This window comes from Artemia franciscana, unplaced genomic scaffold (genome assembly GCF_032884065.1).
Source record: "Artemia franciscana unplaced genomic scaffold, ASM3288406v1 PGA_scaffold_138, whole genome shotgun sequence".
NCBI lineage: Eukaryota > Metazoa > Arthropoda > Branchiopoda > Anostraca > Artemiidae > Artemia > Artemia franciscana.
In genome coordinates this window covers 234,173-260,306 of record NW_027062629.1, presented here as the reverse complement: position 1 = coordinate 260,306, position 26,134 = coordinate 234,173, and the positions used below count along the sequence as shown (strand labels likewise).

The window sequence follows — 26,134 nt, the reverse complement described above, 5'->3', positions numbered from 1 at the left end:
TCATTGTAAAACATTTTCATTGTCAGAAATATAATAATAGAATAGTATATCTTTTAAGTCTCTTGACGGGATGAGCCAATTGGTTGTCTTCAATATATCTCATGATTGCATTCAATCCATGTTGCAGTCTGGATACATACAGTCTCAATGCATGTTGGTTTCCTAGGGAGAGAAGTAAACGATCAACAAAAATATCTAACAAGAAAACAAATCGTCATAAAATATTTTTTGTCAGAAATGTAGTAATAGAATAGTACACATTTTTACTCTATTCACGGGGTGAGTAAATTTGTTGTCTTCAATGTGTTTCATGATTTCATTCAATCCATATTGCAGTCTGGATATATTCATTATATTCACTTTTGCAGCGAAAGATAATTGTTCTTCCAGCATAAATTTACTTAAAGATATTAAATATCTACGAAACATCTCATCCCACTCAAATGTTACACGACAATTCTTTCCAACGTCAACTGCTATATTTGGAACTTCTGTCTTCATATCATCACTGTCAACTCTTTTAAGTTGCAATAGCGTAAAACTACTAATTTTTATCAATAATAGAACGTTTCTCGAATTTGAATCAATTTAAACTAATCAAATGTATATATATATATATATATATATATATATATATATATATATATATATATATATATATATATATATATATATATATATATATATATATATATATATATATATATATATATAGAACTGTGATGCTAAGTAACTCTTCATCAAAATTGTATACTAGTGATCACGCGATGCTTGCTAGACGAATACTCTGAGCTGAAATAACACCTGGCAGGCGATGTTTTCTGGAAATGTTCTTATCACCGGAAGTTGAGATACTGCTATGAGTGTCGCAGGAATGGTGGGATATTTGCCCTCAGAGTATTGCCAAGAAATAAACCTGGCAAGAGATGTTTCCAAGAAATGTTCTTATAACTGGAAGCTGAAATAGCGCTATGTTTGTCTTGGGAAGGTGGGGTATTGTGCGCTTGTATCCAAAGGGGTCCCAGAAGTACTGTGCGCTTGTATTTAAAGTGCATATACTGCGTATAAAGTACCGTGACAGCGATGCCAATTCAGCTGCCAACAATTTAATGTCTGCCTCATTTGGTGGCACGGATATAGCTGACGGTTGTGATGAATACCGGCTTATCATCTATTATAAGGGTCAGGGTTGTATCTTTCTTTAGCCGAATGGGTTTGAGTCCTATTGAAAAGAAATTTAAGAAGCATATGTCACTTCATGCCAATCCGGAGTCAGAAATTTCACTTCTCAGTTTCTCCAGCCAAGTCTATGTTAATTAGGTAAGTATATTTCATATCTCCCTAGACATGAGACCTGGTTTTACTTGTTTTATCTCACGCGTTAGACCCATTTCAGGGCACCAAAAGAACAGCTATTTTTTCTGGTTTATCTCAACAAGATTCTTTGCGTGGTAGTATTCACTCGGAGATGAATTTCCTGATGCTAGGGTCAGGTATACTAGCACCACCTATCACCCCCTTTAATCATTTATCCTTTTTCTTCTTTAAATCATATTCTGATCCTGAATAAGTTTTCTTTTAGTCTCATAAAGAAATATTTTGGACAAAAAATCAAACTGACTCAAGAGCTTGTTGTCCACTGCATCAAAATGCACTGTTTATCATCTGTCAATCTTTTGCCGCGTCTACTTTTCACCTTAATTGGGGTAAGCTTTGCAGCCTCAGCAAAGCTTGTCTTTTTTCTCAGCCAACTAACTAGACTTTCTCTTATTTTTTGCCCTTTTTTCTTCGCCTTTGAGTACCTTTACCTACAATATGGGTAACAACATTAGCAATAATCCCTTGATTCTCACATATTGTCATTTAAACAACGGGTGCGTTCTCGTACATTGCATTATGAAAGAGGATTTTTCTATAATTTTTTTCCCCATTTCTGTAGGAGCCTTTCATATTGCTGTCCAGACGCTTAGATTATCCATTCATCTTATATTGCAAACTTACATCACCGTGGTGGTATCAATGAGCAATTGAAAATGTTACAACTCGCCAAATGCAACGGCCAACGAGTGCGTAACCTTCCCTATGACTAGGCTTGCCTCTGACTGGCCAACGGTTATCGATATTTGGTGGCAATCTCGACCTCGACAAAGTTTTTCAATGCCTTGCACAAGCGGCAAAGTAAACCAGTTGATCTCCCGTTGCGTTACATTACGTCGATAGTAAACTTAATTATGTTGTTTAAAAAAAAATTAGGGAGGGGGTATGTTCTACTTTCTCCTTTTACACTGCCATCCCTTCCAAATTTAGGCTCTGGATCCGTGTTTGAGACTTGTTAGCCTTTACCAAAATTACTGTCATCCTGGTTCTATGTCCTTCGATCTGGCTGTAATAAATCGTTTATTTCTGATGAAATATAAAACAGTTTGAGACTAATTTGTTGCAAATTGAATGAATTCAACTTAAACTGAATTCAAAAAGACACGGGTAAAACTAACCATCCAGAAAATGATCTTTACTTTTTGATCTAGCAAAGTCTTAAAATTGTGATATCCTTACTTTATCATAACAGCCATGTAGATGTAAAACCTTGAAATGGCTCAACAGATGTTACAACCAAAATTAAAAGCAAAGATGTGCGTTTTGTAGACGTTTTTTTTTTTTTTTAATGGAATTTATAAACTCCTGCCTTGCATTTTATTTACTTTTTCCAGATAGACCAATGAGCCAAGTAATTGTTAAAATTTACTAAAAAATAACATTTTGCTTCATTAATCTGAACTAATGAAAGTGACAATCAAAAATAGAAATATAAACAATATTATGTAAAGCTGATTGGAAGACATTTTTATTCTACGCTGTTATCTAAAACAAATACAAATATAACCAGGCTCAAAGTTTTCGGGGTCAAGTGTGATCAATCCTATCAATTATCAATCCTTTTAAAATTACTACTGAAATTCTCAAATTTTAGAAATCTTTAGAAGCTAAAAATAATAAAAAAAAAATATTGAATAAAAATTATGTTAAAATAGTGCATAATATTTTTAATCAATCATAATTTGATAATAATTAGAAACTATGAAATTGTATATGTAAATAAAGCTTGAAAGGAACAAAATTTAGTAAAAGCAAACTTTTGGCTACTACCCCTTCACTAGCTGTAAAAACTTAAGGCCTATTGCGTCAATGCAACTTAACTGAAAACGAGTAATATTACAGATGTTTTCTTTTGTACTTAGTTGTCTTTTGACTCATGCAGTTTTGAAATCTTAATCTGCCAAACTCTAATAAGCAGCCCCATGAGCGTCCTCAATAACATCGTAGATAATGCCTCGGACTTAAACATACGAGTAAACCCCTCTAAATCCATGTTAATACCAATATATTTCCTTAAATCATTGACCCATTTTTCCTAATCTTAACCCTCGTGAAAAATCTGTCTCCTGTAAAATAATTAGTGCCACAAGTTCTTCTAATTGAAAGTGGAATATCTCTGTTCAATCTATCATCTATAGTACTAATTTGTCGGTCTCTGTTCTGAAACACCTAAGAAAATTTAGCACTCCCCTTCCCATTCCTTAAGGATTGATACTCCCTTCGTCGGCCCGTATTTTGAATATGCTTGTCTAGTTTAACACCCTAGCGTCTCCTGCAAGGAACCAGAAAAAATTGCATCTATCCAAAAAACAGCCCTGAGAATAATTTTCAAATAGGGCAAGGTGCTATACTCTGTGTTTCTAAGAAAAGCCAGATAGCAAAATATTTAGCGCAGGAAAGTCACCTTGTGCCTTCGTTTTGCAAAAAAAAAGCAATAACAAACCCTCACACTGAAAGTCTTTTCCCCAAACATCACTTCCTTCTCAGATTCTGACCACCCCGACCTGTTTTTTATCCCATTTTTATCTTAACCCCTATTGGATGCTTGTCTTCTAGATATAAAAAACCTTTACAAAAAAATAAGAAAATTGATCCGCTAGTTTACCTTTTTTCTTTGGATAGTGTTGCTGCCCTGGCTTGTGTATTTATTCGCTTGGTTCCCCTCCCCTCTGTTTTGTGTCCCTTATAAAAATTTTTATTACGCATTATATATACATTTAAAGTTTGACCAACTTTTTCTTTTCAACTTTTTAATTGACATTTCCCTGTTTAAATGCTGCACTAACGAATGTTTATTCATTCTAAATTTTTTTTTTCCAGTAGGTATTCTCTGCCAGTTTTCCATTTTTTTTCTTTTTAATAAAAATTTTGACTCTAAAACTTGAATTCGGCCCTTTGGGGCTTATGATAGTGATTTTTTGAATTGAATGTCTTATCTTGTGTGTGGACTGTATGACTCTTTAAGAATGAATGTGTCACCACATGGTATTGCTGCCTATGATGTTGGGATGCTTAATATATAGTTTTCAACAATTCTAAATCGATCCGTTGTCTCAGAATTGTCAACCTTTGTGTCACTCTGTTTTACACCACAAAACAGCAGAAATGGCCATTTTGTTTTAGCACCATCATTTTAGGCACTTAAAAAGGGCACTGGAACCATAGATTCTATTCAAATGAGCCTCTCCAATTTTGTTAGTATCATTGGTTTAAAGCAATCAACCGTGTAAAAAAAAAAAAACATACAGACATAAAAACAAGCATTCGTGATCTTTTGCCAGACAAAATAATAATTCTACATTTCTTAGATATGAATAGGAAAACTCCGCTATAGGGGTTCACTGATATGTGAAATATTCACCTGCTTAAGTTATCGTAAATTGGGAATGATTAGCAGCAAAAGCTGTTAGAACTACCAGAACCTATTAAAATAATATTTTGAGAGGTGTTCTGCATACTGCAAGAAATTTAGTGTCAGGATATACTAAGATATAAGCTCTGATTCCACAAATATTGGAAACTTGTCAAAACCTGAAAAGAGTAAGAAACAAATTAAAACCTAAAGATTTGATCCATGTTGAAATTCCCAAGTCGTCTGTAACCGTATTATATCTTAACAAGCCTGTTAGCACGGGTACTCATCTTAAGCCCCCGGGTCACACCTTTCTTGCCCCAAAGACATTATAAGTGAAGGCCTCCTAGTCTGTAAATTAGTAGTCTCCTACAACTAAAACAGGGAGGCAAAAGAAAAATGTCTTTAAAAAATTTGAAGGAAGGCTTAGAGACATGGAGAGGGTTTCAAAGACATGATTGGAGATGAGACAGAGACTGGCTTAAGACCACCAAAAAAGCTGCGGCTGACATATTGAACTGGTAATCCGAAGTTACTTTAAGTTTCTTTGGGACCAGGTAGGCAGTTAGGCCTCTGCTTCCCGGCGAAAGTAAAAGTAAGTAGGCCTAGTGTTTTTCATACATCTTCGACTAATTAAGCGTAATGTCACGCACAAATTCACAAGAATTTTACAAGAGAGACAGTTGATTCTATCACTAATAAAGAATTTTTTTCTACCACTTTCGGTGTCTGAAGCTATGTTGTTAAATTTTTCAGATCTATGCATAATAAAAGCGAAATATTTGCTTCTTTTCAGTTTCAACGGCTATCAATCGACCTTTCTAAAAATTTCTGAATTCAAATTTCCTTTTATCTTTAAGGAAAAGCAGAAGTCTTTGTGCTGTAACTTTGAAAACAATATTAAGCCGACGGTAGTTCAATAATATGACAGCTAATCCATGGAAAATACCCAGACCAAATTTTTTCAATAGCTTTTTTCAGATTACCGGAATTTCCCAAATTTCTTCTGGTTTAATTCCAAAACAATATTTTGTCTCTTTTGAAGATAACGCTCAAATTGAGAATTTATGCAAATGTCAATAGGAATGGTAAATAAGTTTTTGTCAATAGTAGAAATGTAACTTTTTAATTTTTTTTTAATTTAACTTTTTTTTTAATTTAAATAAACACAACGCTTCATTTTGGCTCCCAATTACTTAGAATAATAGATAATTTATTTGATTTAGGGTGACTGCCCCTAGGGCTCTGCGGACGAAGTTAAGTTTCAAGGTTTTAAATAAATTTATCCTATAAAAATTTTAATATACTATCATGGGCACTCAGGGATGGAGTGTAAAAAAATGGTGAAAAAAAAAAACGGTGTGAAATGGAGGCTGACGGTGCTCCAATCCCTTTTGGTTCTTGAAGTGAAAATTACAACTTTCAATTTTGCTGTCGAATGAGCTACCTCCCAAGTTATTGCAATTATCTCATCAATACGAATGGACTCGAGAATAAAATCCTTTCGGAACATTTCAAGCACTTTGCTAGGCCCCGTTTTTCGAAGAACCAGAATTTTTTCTATTTTTCTTCTGTATTGGGGCTCCTTGAGCCCAAGAACTTTAAAATATAAACTTAACACTGATGTGAGAAAAAGTTTTATGGCCCTTTTTAGCCTCATTTTTTTGGGGGGAGGGGGTACTTTGGAATTTCTTGGATAAATGACTTTACTCTTGGCCCTATGTATAAGACTTTAAGTTTAAAACTAATCAAGGCCTAAACTGAATTAGGCCTTCTTCAGACCTCTTATCCCTCCCCTCGAAAGGAAAACGTTCAATTTTTTCACCCACAGAAAGCTCTCTAGAAAATTTGAGCTAATTATACACTCACCACAAAATAAGCAGTCATTTCATAGGCATGTAAAAGCCATATCTAAGTAAAGAGCGAAATGGACTCCATATATTATTTTTCTCCTTAGGGGGTGATCACGTCGAACCAATAGCTGTAGAAACTTAAAAGGGCCTTATTCAGTTTGTAATTGAAAGTTGTAGTGCCTTTCTCAAGAGCCAAAAGTAATTGGAGGGTAGTAAGACCCTCCCACTCCACGTCCCTCTTAGCTTCACTCCCTGAAAACATCAGATAAAAATTTTGAGACAGCTATTTCGATGGAAAGGTTCAATAATTACGCGTCCAGGGATAGTTTACCCCCAAAACCAAAGCATGCAAGGCTCTAATTCCTTACATATAGGTTTAGTTGTTTGGAAATAGGGGCGGGTTTGATCCTTCGTCTCGAAAAGGCTAAGAGTAATAAGTTGGAATTTTTAAGGAATGTTGAGGGGGACGTCAAAATTAAACTAAATTAAAGCACAAATTTTTGGATGTCGGTTGTTAAAAGGACACATTGGTAATATCTCCGCAACGCTAGTAGGGACTGTAGTAAATTCCAAAGTTCGAATTAAATTTTAGAATCTGTTCTGCAAAAGCTGTATGCTGTGAAATTAAGATCGAATAATCAGAAATATCATCCACAAGTGTCTTTAAATATAGAAAAAGCCCATTTATTTCCATACATAAATATGTCAAAAGTTTAAAACAAACTAACAAGACGGGCTAGTTCAGATGGCAGTGCATCTGACTCTCAATTACAGGGCTACGGGCTTGAGCCCAAAGTTTTGGTATTTTACGCCGAGGAAAAAATTAAATGACGAGAAGGTATTCAATTCTGGTTAAAACTACACTTTTGGAGGTAGAAAATCAATATTAGGCTGTTTTTTAAATGTAAAGGTAAATAAATAAATTGATAACAAGTGAGTGGGCATCTTTATCCTTCGTAAATGAACATATCCAAAGTAAATAATTTTGATGAGTCTGTCTCATTTTTCTCCCGGTTAGGGCCTCAACATGATACTTTCAGGCACAGTATAAAATGTATAAAGGAAAAGGAGTCAAGGTGAATTTTAACTTTTTTTTTCTTTCAGTTTGGGGGAGGACGCTAAGCAATTTTTCTCAGATTTTTTTTTGACATTATTCTCAGTTCTTTCACTTTAAAAAATTGAAAATTTTACATCTTTGAAAGCTTATCCATGCATAAAAATAAAAAAATATTACCTGAAATTTATCCCTTTATCAAATAGTGTTCAGCAATGACAGTTTTCCGTTTTAAATACAGGTGAAATACTTTTCATTTTAATGAGATGGTCTTGTTTAGGCATCACTGTGCGTTGACATCTTAGATGCAACTCTATAACGATAACTAGTGCTTGTAGTTGCAGACCAATATCCACTAGATTCAATATAACCTAAAAGGTAGCTATAATAGGAACTATACCAGTTCTCATAATTCATATGGGTAACATCTACCCATCAAATTGAATTATACGAGCAGCCGATCCATGCTGGGCTAGATGCAATTTCTCGAATAAAGCTATTTTCTTCACTAGAATGGATCAAAACCATATCAGCACCTTCACTTCTACAAGTGGCAACTCTCCCAATAGATACGCGATTTCACTGAACAGCAATAGCAGGCATTATTTTGGAAGCATTTTTCTGTATAGTTTTGAGGACATGGATCGGTTCTTGTGTTGTTGTTGGTGGAACTGTAGTTGTTGGTATAGAAAGCGGAATCTCACAGAGGATTGATCGCAGATCGGTACAAGGACTAGCACGCCATTTGAAGGGCACAATGTAGCCTTTGTCTACGTATCCAACATAATGAGCACAGTCACTGGAATGAGCACCATTTGTGGGCGCATCATCGTTCCAGCTAGTGTAGTCCAAATGAGTCTCATCCACCCATATAAGAGAATTATTAATTCTCCTCATTCTTATCTAGGCACCGCGTCGAAAGTCATCTGAAAACACGTAAATAAACTTGCTCTTGTCTTCCGAATGAATTGAGGGAAAATCAGCTCCGAAACCGATACAGATCTGCTTAGCAATTTCGTAGCGAACATAGCCATTTATGATTCTACTTATTGAAAGCAGATGCAGTTATTTTCATTACTGCAAACAAGGCTCCAACCATCGGCACAATACCCTCGTCTCCCAGCAATTTAAACGCCTGTGTCTAAAAGTAAAACTATATCTTAATTTCTTCACAGAAAAATAGACTAAGGTAGTTTGTTCCTTTTTTCAAACCGGATTTTTTGGTTCCAAAATATAAAAATGTTCCAGACTCATTACTACAAAATGTTTAGTGACTGTTAATTTCTCACTAGTATTGAAATTTTATGTGTGTCGCATGTATAACCATCGAAGCTTAAGTACACTTACTAAGGCTCAACATAGGTAGTAACGCTGAAGATCTGTCACCACCCCTCCCCCCAAAAACGCTATTGTTCCTATATTATTTTAATAGCTGTTGGGGTGGCGCTTCGTGCCAACCAAACACCTAGTTGGTGGGGGCGCTTCGTGCCACCCCCCCTCAAACCCCCCCCCCCCAAACCCCCCCGCACACGTAAGTCGTTACGCGCCCAATTAGTTACGTACCATTGTAGTTGTGTCCCTGTGTTCCACCTGTGATATATATATATATATATATATATATATATATATATATATATATATATATATATATATATATATATATATATATATATATATATATATATATATATATATATATATATATATATATATATATATATATATATATATATATATATATATATATATATATATATATATATATATATATATATATACATTTTTAACTACGTAGAACTTGCGAATATACAACATTCTTTGCTGTCACATTGTCTGTCCGTATAAATAGATTGTCAGGTTTACCAACTCTTGAACATACAACGTAATAATTGTTCATTGGAAAACAATCCGTATTCAGATCTATACCGCATTTTTCTAACGATTGCCTTTCAGCTTTGTTGATGGTGATTGCTAATCAAACATTTCCTGTGTCCCCGTCGTCATTTGTATATCCCCCTGTTCCCCCAGGGTCCCCGTTGTAGTTGTGTCCCTGTGTCCTGGTCGTCATTTATATTCCCTATGTCCCGGTCGTCATTTGTGTCCCGGTATTCCAGTCTGTAATTTCTCTTTGAGTGTCCCGGTCGTCATTTATATTCCCTCTGTCCCGGTCGTCATTTGTCTCTCGGTCTGTAGTTTCTCTTTGAGTGTCCCGGTCGTCATTTATATTCCCTTTGTCCCGGTCGTCATTTATATTCCCTGTGTCCCGGTCGTCATTTGTGTCCTTGTGTCCCGGTCTGTAGTGTCATCTTATAATGACGTCATATACAAAGCCTTATATACTTATAATGACGTCAAATGCAAACCCACAAACAAACAAACATGCATATATACAACTTATTTATATATATATATATATAGATACAGTTTCTTTTTTAGTTTTTTTTCTTTTTTAGTTTTTTCTTTTCTTAGTTTTTTTCTTTTTTAGTTTTTCTTTTTTTTAGTTTCTTCTTTTTATTGATTTGTTTTCTTCAATTTGTCAATGTTCATTCAAACATTGACACTTGGAAAAATCTTTACGTGCCAAGCATGCTAAAGTTCCAACAATTTATAATAAACCTCATAATTTTGGGTATCTGTTTTAAGGTTTTCGAATTACTTTAATTATTTCTTTTTTTAATTTTTTTATTTTTGAGTTTGTTTTTAGTTTTTTCTTTTTAGTTTTTTTTTAGTTTTTTACCTATTTTTCTTTTTTTAGTTTTCTTTTTCTTCTTTATTTTTCAGCGTCACTATGAAATACATATCGCCGAAACTTTGTTTTTTTAACTAAAATCTGGTAGTCATTGATGACTTTATCCAAGTCAAAATCCCAAACCCAATTATCATCGCTATCATTTTCAGTTTTGATATGTTTTGACTCTCGGCACGCTTTCTTTTCTTACTTTCTCTATCAGCCGCAAGTCTTTTGGCATAGACTCTTTGAGCAGCTTCCTCGGCTGTTGCCATTGTAGGTTCTTCAGTCATTTTACAATTAAAAATTTCTCTTTCAACGATCTTCTTACAATTAAAAATTTGTCTTTGAACGATTTTTTTAAATACTTATAATGACATCATATACTAAGCATCGTCATAACAAACATGACGACAACTAACTTCATGACGACATACAGCTCAATCCTTATAATGACGTCTGTCGACAGACAGACAGACACACAAACAAACAACTTATTTTTATATATATAGAGATGTTAAAGCAGCTTACCTTCTATTGCTACTTTTTTTAAGTTTTTGATCATTCCTAATTGTTGTTGTAATTTCTTTCGGTTATTTTGGATCTCCATAAATGCTTGTAATGGATTACTGCTATTTGTACAGGATTGCAGAACCTTACTTGCACCCCTTTAAGAGATCCAAAATAGGGTCTGAAGGGGTCCAAGTACCAATTGAATGATTTTACGACCACTTATAGCGAGATAGGACAAGGCGTCAATGGCTATTTTCTACAGGTACATCTACTACCCTCTCCTCAGTGATGACTCTCTTCTTGTACCGCCATCTACCAAGACAATACGGCAAACACGCTTAAACATGGCTGTTTTGAACTAACTATGAGAGAAGACGTCATGCATCAAGTATTTGAAGAAAACTCTTCGAGGACTGCGTCTCTAATGGAATGGTCCCTCGAGAATGTTATCCCTGAAAACCTATGTGGTGATAGTTTTAAAATGGGATTCAATACACGAAAGTTCTGGAAAAAAACTAACTAAATGGTTTACTATTGGTATATAACTTAATTATTATCATTTTCATTGTCACATGTCGCTATCACTTGTCATTGTCACTATCAGTTCTCATTGCACATAATTTTAATATGAGTATAATTGTTACGACGCTTGATATTGTTTCAAGCCTATTTATGTAAAAGGACATTTACGTAGTTAAAATGGCAAATTTTGCGAAGATATACCTGAAATTATAATAGCCTGCTACAAAAGAGTTGTTTGTTATTGAGAGATATCAAGCTTAAGCTTCCAGGGAATGCTGCAGGGACACAGTGGAAACTAAAACGGAAGACTTGGAGGCTCATGGAGGGAGATTAAGGGGGACAAGATAAATATCTAAGATTTCAGGATTGGAGAAGCTTCAGAAGTCTTTCGACTTACGACTTACTTATGGTCATTTTTAGTATTACTCTTTTCTTGTTTCTGGAAATATAAGCTCAATATTATCAATGGAGTTAGTTCAATTTCCTCCTTCTGACGCTCCCTGAAAGTCTGAACTTTTAACTTCAGTCATTTTCAAGAAAATAAACATTTACTTGTTTCCCATTGTCAGGACAACCAATGTTCAGCCAAGTAAATTTTTTTTAGTTTATCAGGCTCTCTTCAGCACTACCTAGAAATTTGAACTCTATACCCCTATCAAATTCGTAAATATTATATATCTACCTAGCCCTCCTCAGCCCTCCGCCAAGAAGATCCCAGTAATCTTTTTATTTATTTTCGGCCTCCCTTCGAACCACAATGAAAGTTCCAACCTGATATACAATAATAACAAATAGTGTTCACAAATTTCACAAATCTGTCCTTAAAGCTTGTTTATTTAGTCATACATATTTTCTTTAGCGGATTGGCTTAGTAGCATTATGATATATTCCACAAGTTATAGTAAAACAAAGAATAATCTGGAGTGACACTGTCAAAACTAATCAGCATCTTCTAACTGGTCTTTAATTGACAATGGTCTTTAATTGGTCATGTCAAACTATTTTTTTTCAATTCCCAGTACATAACTGTCTCAGAGCTCTTATTTCAAATCCCGACCATATCTTTTGACATTGGGGGGAGTTGGAGGGGGAAATCTTGGAAAAACACTTGGAGTGGAGGAATCGGGATGAAGCTTGGTGGATAGAATAAGCAAATGTCCTTGATACGTGAGTGACAGAATCGTACTGGATTCGCTCTCTTTGGGGGAGTTGGGGGGAGGGGTTCAGTGATTTGGCGAGTTTGGTGCTTCTGGACGTGCTAGGGCAATGAAAATTGGTAGGCGTGTCAGGGAGCTGCACAATTTGACTTGATAAAGTCGTTTTCCCAGATTCGACCATCTGGGGGGCAAAAGGGAGAGGAAAAATTAGAAAAAATTAGGTATTTATAACTTACGAATGGGTGATCGGATCTTAATGAATTTTGATATTTAGAAGGACTTTGTGATTCAGAGCTCTTATTTTAAATCTTGACCGGCATTGAGCCTCTTATTTTCCTTTTTAAATCAATCTATTGATTCATAGAATTTTGTTAGAGCTCATACCATAAGATCTCTTGGCTCGTAGCTCTTCTCGCCTCGTCATAAGTGCCATATGAGCTCTTAGCTCTTGTTCTTTAACCGTGTTCTCTGTAAGAAGTATATAATTACATCCTTTTAGCTGTCGAATTAAAATTATAAACTTTAACCCCTCTGATGGGATCGTTTGATAAGAGTTAAGTACTCAGAAGTAATTTCAAACAAGGCTTAGTTTAAAATCATTTATTGAACATTGAACTAGGAAAGTAAATTTATATTTTTTGTGCAAAGAAAAATTGGATTCTGGTATTTCTTAAAGGAGAAATTGTTGTTAAGGGACATAAATATATTAGACCATGAATTTCAGTAGCTAAAAAGAGTTTATGGATACATTATGATAATAGAGAAACAATGATAACCAATGTTCCCCAGTAAATGTGAAATCAAAATTCGAAAGTACTTAAATCTGAAGCTGAAGGCATATCTTGAGTTAGTTTATTCATTTTTTGTCAAATTCAATACTGATAATAATCTTGCATTCTAAAGGCCATTTATAAAAAATACTTTTTAGTAGAACGTGTATTTCTACTTCTTTGCACCCGTTCCTCTTAAAAAGTACATCCTGAGTATATGAATTATGTTCCCGTTTGAATATAGGCTATATGTATCGTCTGTAATATGCTAATGAGATGTAGGCCTATCGTTCATAATATGCTACTGAGTTTTAGCTTCTGTAGTAGAGACAAATCTCTAGAGCCTCAGGCGTAACCTCAGTGCCCATCTATGCCATACTACCCCCATGCACAAAACCGTATATTATAGATCTTAGATAGACTGATCTTTAATGCAGAAAGTTTGCACGATTATGGTGAACAAAAAGTAGACACATTCAGCAAAATAGTTGATTAATTTAATCCTGATTAGATAAAAAAAACAAGTTTTTTAAATGAAAGTAAGGAGCGACATTAAAACTTAAAACGAACAGAAATTACTCCGTATATGAGAGGGGCTTTTCTTCCTCAACGCCTCCCTCTGTACGCTAAAGTTTGACTCTTTCTCTTAGCTCTACTTTTTAAAAAAGGAAAAAACTTTAGCGTAAAGAGCCTGGCGTTAAGGAAGAAAAACCCCTTTCACATACGGAGTAATTTCTGTTCGTTTTAAGTTTTAATGTCGCTCCTTACTTTCATTTAAAAAAACTTGTTTTTTTATTTAATTTCTGGACGTTTTTTAATTCATGCATGTTTTGATCTTGGCTCTCCACACATAAATAATTAAAACGAAATTTGCATATTAATTTTCTTTTTGGCTAAATGGCTTTCTCATAGTTTTAATCGGAAGATTTTGAGAAAAAAGGAGAGAGAGAGGAAGCCTAGCTGCCCTCTAATTTTTTGATTACTTAAAAAGGCAACTAGAACTTTTAATTGTTTTACGAACATTTTCATTAGTAAAAAATATACGTAATTTACGAATTAACTTACGTAACGAACTTCTATATTCGTATTTTTTATTGTGTATATGTGGGAGTTCACCCCTCGTCGATACCTCGCTCTTTACATTAAAGCTTAAATTCTGTCCCAATTCCTTAAGAATGACCCTTGAATCACAAAGGCCGTAGAATAAATAGTTGAAATTACTAAAAATACTTTCGCGGAAAGAGCGAGGTATTACGAGGAGGTAAACCCCTCATATGCGCAATAATTTCTCCTCGTTTTAAGTTTTAATGCTGCTCCTCACTTTCAGTAGAAAAAACTTTTCATATTTATTTTTTCCTTGTTTTTTTAAATAATGCAAAAAAAACCTGCGCCCCCTTCATTGAAAGTCTCTTCCCCAATGAGAAGCTTTTCCATGGAAAGATCCTCCCTTGTAAACCCCCCCCACCTCAACTCTCCCTCCCAAACCAAAAACAATCCCCCTGAAAACGTCCGTACACTTCCCAGTAACCATTACTGTATGTAAACACAGGTCAAAGTTTGTAACTTGTAACCCCTCCCAGGGAGACTACGGGGTAGTAAGTCGTCCCCAAAGACATAGTTATTAGGTTTTTTCACTATGGTGAATAGAATGGCTCTCTCAGAATTTTGATCCGGTGACTTTTGGGAAAAAATGAGCGTGGGAGGGGGCCTAGGTGCCCTTCAATTTTTTTGGTCACTTAAAAAGGGCACTAGAACTTTTAATTTCCGTTAGAATGGGCCCTCCTGCGACATTCTAGGACGACTGGGTCGATACGATCACCCCTGGGGAAAAAAACAACAAAAAAACAAATAAACAGGCATCCGTGATTTGTCTTCTGGCAAAAAATGCGAAATTCCACATTTTTGTAGATAGGGGCTTGAAACTTCTACAAAAGGTTCTCTGATACGCTGAATCTGATGCTGTGATTTTTGTTAAGATTGTATGACTTTTAGGGGGTGTTTTCCCCTATTTTCTAAAATGAGGCAAATTTTCTCAGGCTCGTAACTTTTGATAGGTCTAACTAATCTTGATGAAAGTCATATATTTGAAATCAGCATTAAAATGCGATTTTTTGATGTAGATATTGGTATCAAAATTCCATTTTTTAGAGTTTTGGTTACTATTGAGCCGGGTCGCTCCTTACTACAGTTCGTTACCACGAACTGTTTGACATTGGTCAAAGTTTGTAACTTGCAGCCCCTCCCCCGGGGACTGTGGGGGAGTAAGTTGTCCCCAAAGGCATAATTATAAGGTTTTTCGACTATGATGAATAAAATGGCTATCTCAGAATTTTGATCCGTTGAGTTTGGGAAAATAATGAGCGTGGGAGGGGGCCTAGGTGCCCTCCAATTTTTTTGGTCACTTAAAAAGGGCACTAGAACTTTTCATTTCCGTTAGAATGATCCCTCTCGCAATATTCTAGGACAATTGGGTCGATACGGTCACCCCTGGAAAAAAAAATAAAATAAATAAACACGCATCCGTGATCTGCCTTGTGGCAAAAAATACAAAATTCCACATTTTTGGAGATAGGAGCTTGAAACTGCTACAGTAGGGTTCTCTGATACGCTGAATCTGATGGTGTAATTTTCGTTAAGATTCTATGACTTTTAGGGGGTGTTTTCCCCTATTTTCTAAAATAACGCAAATTTTCTCAGGCTCGTAACTTTTGACTGGTAAGACTAAAAATTAGCTTTAAAATGCGATTCTTTTGATGTAGCTATTGGTATCAAAATTCCATTTTTTAGAGTTTTGGTTACTATTGAGCCGGTTCGCTCTTTACTACAGTTTGTTACCACGAACTGTTTGATTATACATCCAGCTGAACAATCATCTCATAATGTGGTGTAAGGATACTTCCCCCAACAATCGCCTCTAGATTTCAAAGGATTTCGTTTTTGGTCTTTTCTTTGAAAAATACATTTTTGTTCAAATTTTAATCGTGAAAATTGAAAAAACTTCAAATTTACCTCCCCCCTCCTTACTCAAGTTTTCGAAATTTGACTGTGATCCCTCTAATTTCTCATAAATATCCACCATTGCAGCTAAAATAAGAATCAAACCATGCTTAAACATATGCATATTCCACTAATATTGTCAACAAAGCAAACACTGAAGTGGGGGGGGGACTTCGGGCTAGTGCACCGCCCCCAAAATTTTAAGATTCTTGTGATTCAATCTTGTCTCTGGCATTTGTCATATAACACCTGTATTTTTTCATTTTCGAAGTTTCTTCTCCTGCCCCTTAATTCCTCCATTAGAATACCCATATATGAACCTGAACTGTAAACATAAGCCTACTTTTAGGGACACGGTTTAAAAAGAATAAAAATAAATGTAGCGATAAAAAGATCGTATTAATGCTTAATTATTTTACTTTTTCAAAGGTTTCAAAAATTTTTGAAACCTTTTTTGGATAGGATTGATTTGATCTGTAATTGGATCCATGAAATCATCCCTATAAAGTTCTCTGACGTCAGTGTGTGTTTTAGATAAAAATGCATAACAAAACTATGTCTCCCGATGGTTGTCAAATCAGTCTTTCAAGATGATTTCAATGTTTTTTTACTTGTTTGCTTTTCTTACCTTTGCCTGGGCAGGTATGTTTAGGTTCAACTACATTATTATTTCAACAATTACGTGTTTAAACGTGTTAATACGTGCTAGCACTGTCCTTTGTTGCCATTTTTTAGTGTGTGTTACGACAGATGATATAGTTTTAGGATAAATCATATACTAGAAATTGACTTGAGAACTGTTAGATTTATTTAATTTTGCCCATTTTGTAAATAATTTCAGTTGCTTGTGGCTAGTGAGACTTATTGCGGTTGAATTAGAAATTCCTCCTTTTCTCGGTATATCGGTGTTATCTTCTCGATCTCTTTCTTTTGTTTTATTGCTCTTTGTTTGTGTTAACACTTTTGCGTACACAAATCTGAAAAATAGCATATTATAGAGAATTTAGAAAAAACATTTGTTGAAAATAAAGATAAAATCTAGGAGCATGCAATATTGAGCAGTGAGCAGTGAGAAAAATGAATGCATTGTTTTTAAATCTATTCGTACTCCTTTCAATGAAGAAATTGTTTGCTATGATGCTTCCACTACCATTATTATTTGAAGCATTAATATTAATAAATTGCATTATCAACCTCGAAGATATTTCAGGAGGCGGAAGCCGCAAATTATTTCTGATAACTATATCTTGTTTTATTTCAGTTCTATATGTTAAAGATGTCATATATGCTGATCTTTGCTGCTTTTCTGCTATGTTAAGTTTTACGCTGTTTTTTATCACTTCTTTTTGAAAACTTTGTTCTTTTATTTCACAATGATTTAACAAACAGGGTTGAGCCCATCCTGCTTCATATAAGATAACGAGTGTCTTTGTATCACAAATTGGTTTTCTTAATGTCTTCCTATTGTTCACACATAGATACTTCTTGAACTCTTGAAAAGGAGCTGATATTCCAGTCACGCACGTAGAGGAGGGTCTATCAGTCACGATTCCCCCGAACATCCAGTTTATCACTAGCTTCTCTTAAGTTAATTTTGGGCAAAATTTGTCCTTTGTTAAATTTACCAATTTACATAAACAGAAGAAAATATAAGATGTAACCAGTGACTGGAAAGAGAATGCAGTTATGAACTAAGATATATGTATAAGCTTGCTACAGATCTTGGTATACAAATGACTTTGTTTGAATACATAATTCACAGTGCCATTCTACATGTATCCCTAGTTTTTAAAGCAGATGGGAACATATAGTGGAACTGGGAGGACTATCCGCGTCCCAAAATTTCAGCATCCTTTCGAATATTCCATTTGTATCGATGTTTTTCTATGATATTGCATTTTCAAAGGCTTTGAAAATTCCCATTGCCTCCTATAGTGTCACCATCAGAATAGTTTTAATGAAAGTGTAATTCTAATATAAGCAGAAATCAAGCTTAAAAAAAAAATGGCAAGATCTTGTTTGATGCAAATATTTTCCGGACGAAACAGAAAACAAAGAATTGAAACAAGTTGAAAGGGCTACCGATTCATACACAACTTAAATGGCTAGTGGGATGGATTAAGAAATCCTGCAATTCAACCATTGGCAGTACATACATTTAGGGAGAGAGCATGTCCAACTTTTAAAAGGATACTTATGTCAAATAATAGCTCTGAAGACCCAATCATTGTGAGACAAACCATTGGATATAGACAGAGGGTACTACTTCTTTTTATTAATTAACCGATGCACCACCGTGAGTCATAATTTCTTATTGTAGCAAAAAAATGTTCGATTAAAAACCCCAAAACGACAAATAAATTGGCTACTTTATTTTGGAAATTGTTTCCACTCTGAATACTCATTTGGCAATATTCCTGACTTCATTTTACATCAATTTTTTTCAAAGCTATATCTGTCGAAGTATTTACCTATTCGTTTAATTCTTTTGACACATAGCTAATGAAGCCACTGACCATCATTGAAATTTTTTCATCGCTGCACTATCAACATTATATTTGTTGTATGATATTTTTTCTTAATCTTACCCAACTTCAAAATGTCCATCTAGTGCTTTATATACTTGGTTGATTCATATCTGTCTTTTCCATGCCAGGCTGGATTATTTGCAAAACCTAGACCTTGAACTTAAATATGTTATAGCATTTGAGTGTAGTTTCGTGCAGGGGTGGCAGTAGGGGACAGGGGTGCCATGCCCCTCCCCGGAAATTTGGGACTACAAATTAATTATAAGGGAACCAAAGGAAAGAGAGCAGAATAGGGAAAGACCATGAAAAAATTTGTGGTGCCCCATTATTGGCTGCCTACCAATACATTTGACTATTAATAAGGAAAATTTAAGTTCTAATTTGTGATTGAGTTTCTCACAAACATTTTTCTATATAATTTGGTTGGAGCAACAATAAAATTCAAGTTCTTAATAGTAATGAATGGTAAGTAAATAACGATTCTTGTCAGTAACGAAAGTCCAAGAGCCTAACTATTGATAACATTCAATTAAAGAATCAGCTTTTTATGGTGATCCTAAATATGCATCTGTTTATTAGTAATTAGTGCAGTAATTAGTACACATTAAAGATCGTATAATTATAGAAAACACAAGAAAACAACTTAATAAGGGGCAATTTCGGTGAATTATGCCGTCAACTTTTGCTTGTATTGCAAGAGAACCCATGAGCTGATTTATGAAGCCACTAGGATCAGAATTGTTTCCCTGGACGGAATGCTGAATATTTCTGTATTTTCCCCCTGAACGCACACGTTTTTTGTGTTTTATTATCATTTATCATTTTCCGGGAGTGATGGTATTTATCTATTTGTCACTTTGAAAAAGATACAATTTTTTACAGTTATGAAGCATAAAGGTGTCAAATATATTGGTTTTCGGTATTCAAAATTAAATTCAAAATATTGACTTAAAAATTTCTACCTCATTTTCTGACTCTTAGTTTTAATATTTTACTTTGAACGAACTACTTTGATAATGCGTAATTTTTATTAATACTGAGTCTAAAGGCATTAAATATTTAGGTGTTTGATAACCAGGTTCAAAACTGTTGATATTGTTAAAAAATATCCGTTCAACACTTCGGCATTGCTCAACAGAACTGAATGCTGGGAGTTTATATCTTAGAGTTTGTAAGTTGGCTATTGTTTTGTGTATTTTTTGTATTTACATAATTTTTTCATTTTTATATACTTTCACTTTACTTGACATACTTTTTCTATTGTCTTTAGAAAAATGTTAGCCTATATAAGCTTCAATTTTTTCAAGTGAAGATAAGGAACAACCTTAAAAATTAAAACAAACAGAAATCATCATGTATATGAGGGGGATTGTCCCCTCCTCAACACTTCACTCTTCATGATACAGATTTTCGGAGCTTTAAAAAAAGTTACTGATTGTTCAAATTAAACGGGAGTCGTTTTTAAAGAATTCGGACAAAATTTAAACTTTCAGAGTAAAAAAATGAGTAAAAAGTGTAAAAAAGGTCAAATTTAAGATTTAAACTTTAAATTGAAACTTCAAATTTAAGGAAAAAATAAACTTAAAGAGCGAGGTGTTGAGGAGGGGGTAGCCCCCTCACATACGTTATAATTTCTTTTCGTTTTAAGTTTTAATGTTACTCCTTACTTTCATTTAAAAAAAAAAATTTGTTAAATTTCTGATGATTTTTTAAGTAACGCCAGGATTCCTGGCTCCATTTTCACGGAAAAATCCCTATCCCCATAGAAACATCCTCTGGACAATAAAATTTTGGCGAAGATTTACCCCAGACAATTACCCTTAACGCCTCCACGTGTAAAAATGAATTGTTAAAGAGAAAGCAAGACATGTAAAGACATTTCGTATAGGAATTCTGGCAAATTCACTTAGTGCAAAATTTTCCCAGAAAAGTTAAACCCCCTGGAAACTTCCCTCTCGATTCAAAATTCTCCTAGCAGAAAATTCGTCCTCCCTCCAACCTGAAAAATATATGCATGCAACCTGAAATAAAAAATCAAACAAGGGGTATATTTTATAACCTGAAAACCTCTCTCAAGGGGCGTTAGGGGGTTATTTTATCTCCGAAGAATAGTTATTGGGCCTTTCAACTAGGCTAAAAACAGCTACCGCCAAAATTTTGATCGGACAATTTTAGAGAAAAAGTGGCGTGGGACGGGGTCTAGTTGCCCTCTAATTTGTAGGTCACCTAAAAAGGGCACGAGAACTAGAATGAAGCATATTCCAATGTTCTAGGCCTACTTGGTCAATACAATCACCCCTGGGGAAAAAACAAACAAACATGCATCGCAATCTTTCTTCTGGCAAAAATTACAAGATTCCACATTTTTACAGATATAAACTTGAAACCTCTATAGTATGGTTATTTGATATGCTGAATCTGATGATTTGTTTTTCATTAAAATTCTACGACTTGTAGGGGGTCTTTCCCCCTTTGTTCGAAAATCAAACAAAGTTTTTCAGGCTCGTAGCTTCTGATGGGTATGACTAGACTTAATGAAACTTATATATTTGGAATCAGCATAATAAGCCAATTCTTTTGATATATCTATTGTTATTAAAATTCCGTTTTCTAGAGTTTCGGTTACTACTGAGCCAAGCCGCTCCTTACTTACAGTTTGTTACAACGAACTGTTTGATTATCCATCAAAATTCAAACAGAGAACATTGAAATATTGATAGCTTTTTCTGCGCTACCAAAAGTATTATATTAAAACTAAATTTGGTATTAAAATTAATACCAAAAGTATCAATGAAGTTTAATTATATTAAAACTTCACAGTTTCATGAAATGTAATTAAACAAATAAAAGAAGTTTTTTAATTAAAGTAAGGAGTCAGTTTAAAATTTAAAATAAATATAAATTACTCCGTGTATAAGGGGGACTGTCCCCATTTTAACACTTTGTTCATTAAAAGAAGATTTAGAGTGCTTTGAAAAACCTTTTTTTCCAATTGTATATTTTCTTAAAAATCTGGAAAAAAGCTAAACATTAAAGTAAAGAGTAGGGAGCTAATGAGCAGATAGCCCCGCTCATGCAAAGAATATTCTGTTCAAATAGGTTGCAAATCTGTTCCTTGCTTTTAGTTGAAAAGCTCTTTTTTTTTATTTAATTTCTGATTTTTTTTCTAAATCATACCCAGACCTAACCAAGATATAATTTGAGGTGCTGGTCCCTTAAATCCCTGGTTAATTACTTTTAAAATGTATAAATGGATAATTGTATGTTGATTAGTACCGTCTTGCGTTTAAATTTGCAATATCCATTTTGAATATTTACTCAAAAATTGGCAATGATTAATAATTTTAGTGAAAAGTCCTTGTTAATAGATAGATAGATAGATAGATAGGTGTATTTCAAAAACCCATGGGCCATATACACACGAAAATATAAATAAATAACAAACAAGCAAGGAAATTAGCAACAGTACGAATTACAAACACGCACAAAAAACAGAATTCAACGCAAAAAGTGCCTAATCTAACAACAAAAGAAAATAGTCTTATAAAACTTTTTCTTCTTATCAAGGATTTATCTATATATACTCCCACTCGAAATATTGTGGTTGGGTTACTATTTTGTAGAATACCCGGAAGTATCAAATTAATCCCATGCAAATAAATTTCCCGTAAATCCAAGAGCACCGGGCATTTCCGGAGAAAATGATCCAAGTCTTCATCATCATCATAACAAAGGGGACAAACATACCGCCTTTCAGGACCAACTATCATTTTATTTTTGTCGAAAGTTTTTTGCCTGTTCTGGATTGGAAGACAATTCGCCCTAAGCTGAATCCAACGACTTAGAATCATAGCCGGTAAATTAAATTTAAAATAAACTTCCTCTCCAAAACTAGGTTTTGCCTGATTATAATGTTGTAGGGTTGTAGAATCTAAAACCAGCCCTTGCCAATGCTGGATTTCCTGACTCTCTAATATAAATCGTACCTGGCTTTCTAAATTTGTTGGTACATCACTAGAGCAAAGACCATTATTCCATAAATAAGGCATTCCTACTTTTTCTAGTAATGATTTAATTTGGGATGGCCATGAGGTTTTTAAACCACATTTCAACATCTCTTCATATGCCGCTCTTACTAGTCTATCTTCATTACTCTTAGTTAACTTCAACCAGAATCTAAGCATTAAAATATACCTACGTAGCTTTAAAGAAAACAGGCCCATATTACCTTTCAGAATCTGTGAATGAGTTGTCTGATGTAGACCAAACACTCTTTTATAATACTGGAGCTGAAGGGACTCTAGTTGCTGCACCGTTTCTCCACCCCATATCTGCTCCATATTCTATCACGGGTAAAATTTTTGTGTTAAATATTCTTTTATGCATTTTTAGATTTTTAATCCCCATTATCGTCGGGTTTCTAAATATTGCTGACATGGCCACCCTACCTCTTAATTATTTCATCATCATGACTCCTTAGGCTTCCATTTTCCGATAAGATAAAGCCTAAATATTTTATTCTCTTACTTATAAATAGTTCCTTATTATTAAATTTAAATATATATTTTTCATCGCCCCCAAACCTCCTTTTTAAAAAAATAGCAACTTCGCTCTTTTCAGTATTCAGCCTTAATTTTTTTATCTGCAAATATTCTTCTATGAGATTCAAAAGAATCTGTAGATCTTGCGGTTTATTAGCCACCAAAGCAATATCATCTGCAAATAGTAAGAGAGATAGTTGTTGAGTCCCTAGGCTAACTTTCGGAGCCCATCTATTCTCTAGAAAGTTAACAACATCATTAATAAAAATATTAAACAACTTAGGTGAAAGGGTGCTGCCCTGTTTTACTCCCCGCTTAACATCAAAAAGCTTCGAAACCTATTACCAACTTGAATGATTCCACTCACACAAGTATACATGGTCACTATCAATCTAACAAATGAATGGGGAAGGCCAATATTTAGCATGGCATCATTCAATAACTCTCTGTCGACACTATCAAAAGCCTTATGGAGATCCAGAAATCCCACATAAAGACATGTTTTACCCTTTCCATATTTATCTATTAATGCCTTTAAAATAAACACACTATCTGTCGTCCCATACCCTGTCCTGAAACCTCCTTGTTCCTCATGTATTAAATTATTTTTATTTAACCAATTGGAAAGCCTGGTATCTAATATTTTCTCCAAAACCTTACTTAAAGCAGGGACAAGCGCTATTAAACGATAATTTTCATGAGCCTTCGGGTTTCCTCTCTTAAAAAGTGGTATAAACAATGATGTCTTCCAAGCTCTTGGCCATTGCCCTGACGTTAACACCTTATTGCAAAGAAGAACAATTATCGGCATCAAAATGGAAAGAAAATTCTTAAATAACAATGCTAATGTTTAAAATTCTTGTTAATATTACTACTAAAGAATTCCGGTTGGATGAAAAGGAGTATTAGTGTGTGTCTGGATGGAAATTCTGTGAGAATTTGGATCTTCTACATAACTGAAGCCATCCCAACCTCTACAATGGGATTTTCTTATCGACAGTACATTGTATACATTCCTTTAAATAAATTGGAGCACTTCATATAAATAGACAAAGAAAAATATTACCCTTTAAAATTGCTGAAAACTAAGTTCCCAGCAGTACTTGCCACCCCAAAGAAATTTTCTGCCGGGCTCGGTGATGACCAGCCTTGCCTTTTCTATCTTTGTTCTTTTAGATATGGGAATGTAACATTTTAGCTGTAAAGAGAAACATTTTAATTAATTCCTACTCCCCCCTCTACCTCTTTGAACATTTATCTGAAGCCTCAACCTCAGAAAGAGTAAACAGTTTGTCCATTAAAATGTATTTTGTAGGAATCTACCCTACCCCCACCTAAACAATGACTCACCACTTTCATTTTAGCTGATATGCAATTACAGATCACCAAACGTAGTCCGATTTGATTACAAATGAAGCGAATCAACTTGGTCTAATCCAGCACCGCCACCGTTTGACATTGCTTCTTTTGCAACTGGGAAGCCTAAAATATAGTTATTGATACTTTTAAATCATTTAGCTTTTCATAATTTTAAATTGATTGCAAATTCGTCGTCTTCTGGGTAAAGTCGCAGTTTGGTGCCCTAAACCACATAAACTGTCACCCAACGACTGTTGCTGTTTTGGCGTCTGCCCCCCCCGGACAAATTTTCTGCCGGTGCCCATGGCCTCTTGACTTTTCAGATCTAGGCTTCTAGTAAAGATTCTAGATTTTATATTTGTAACACTTTTATGGTGTACTGCTGATTGGTGCGATAGCTTGTATTGTTTTTGATTCGACATGCACTGTTGTATTTATACTTTTTAGAGGGTATATCAATTTGTCGAAACATTAAGCCATTTGAGACAGTGGAGTAATTTTGTCAGTATCCTAGAGCCAAAGCTGGAGCGAATTTTCCCAAATCAAGTGAAAATGACAGTGAAAACTGAAAATGAGCCGTATACTACGATAAGGGCAAATAAATACTAAAGCAAGAGCTTATATGACACTGGTTACGAGGTCGGAAGAGCCAAGAGCTCACATGGTATAAGCTGTAGCAAAATTCTAAGAGCCGATAGATTGATTTAAAAGGAAAATCAGAGGCTTAATGCCGGTCGGGATTTAAAATAGCTCTTGTTGAATAAGGAAAGTTTTTTCATGATCATTATCTTCACCAAATATTATTTATTATGTTGCGGATATTATTTGTGGCACAGAAAACCTTTCTAGCTTTACCCGAGAAAAATCTCAATTTATTTCTTTAAAACGTTATGTGTGGCTATAAAAAAAATTCTTTATACAATTTTATTGCCATTGAACTGTCGAGCCAGTAGGGAAGCTGCATACATTTTTGAAAGGGAGCAAACAATCTCTAAGTAGGGGATATAGAAAGATTATTTATTGTGAAAAATACCGAGAAATTTTTTGTATATGATGTCAAACAAGCTTTTTATGACTGCTCTAATTGTTTTGTGCAAGTTTTAAGACGTAACATTATTTACAGAGTCCAAAATTGGAATTTCTCAAAATGGTGACTACTGTTTGGATGAATGGAGCCTAGTTTGCAGCAATGAAAATGACTGTAGCTGCTTCCGATATTTAGAAAGCTTTTCTCGTTTTGACGTTGCCGCGGATATATGTGAAGCACTAAAGGGAAGCCTCCCCTCATTCCACTCAGAAGACAAGAATAAGTTCATTTACGTATTTCAAGATGACTTACGGCGAGGGGCATGGATTGGACTAAGGAGAAAAAACTCGACTTTT

The 26,134-nt window shown here is 34.5% G+C and overlaps 1 long non-coding RNA gene across 2 annotated transcripts in view; it reads right to left on the bottom strand.

Annotated features, from left to right (window-relative positions):
• LOC136041315 (uncharacterized) overlaps positions 1–26,134 on the bottom strand; it is a 27,571-nt gene continuing 1,437 nt past the window's right edge. The window contains exons 1-3 of one of the 2 annotated variants that reach the window (XR_010621002.1): positions 10,896–12,129; positions 7,817–8,777; positions 1–162 (exon numbers count right to left, since the gene is read on the bottom strand). This is a non-coding gene — a long non-coding RNA (uncharacterized LOC136041315). Of the gene's footprint in view, positions 163–7,816; positions 8,778–10,895; positions 12,130–26,134 lie in introns of those variants that run through there. The other variant, XR_010621001.1, reaches the window with a different exon arrangement.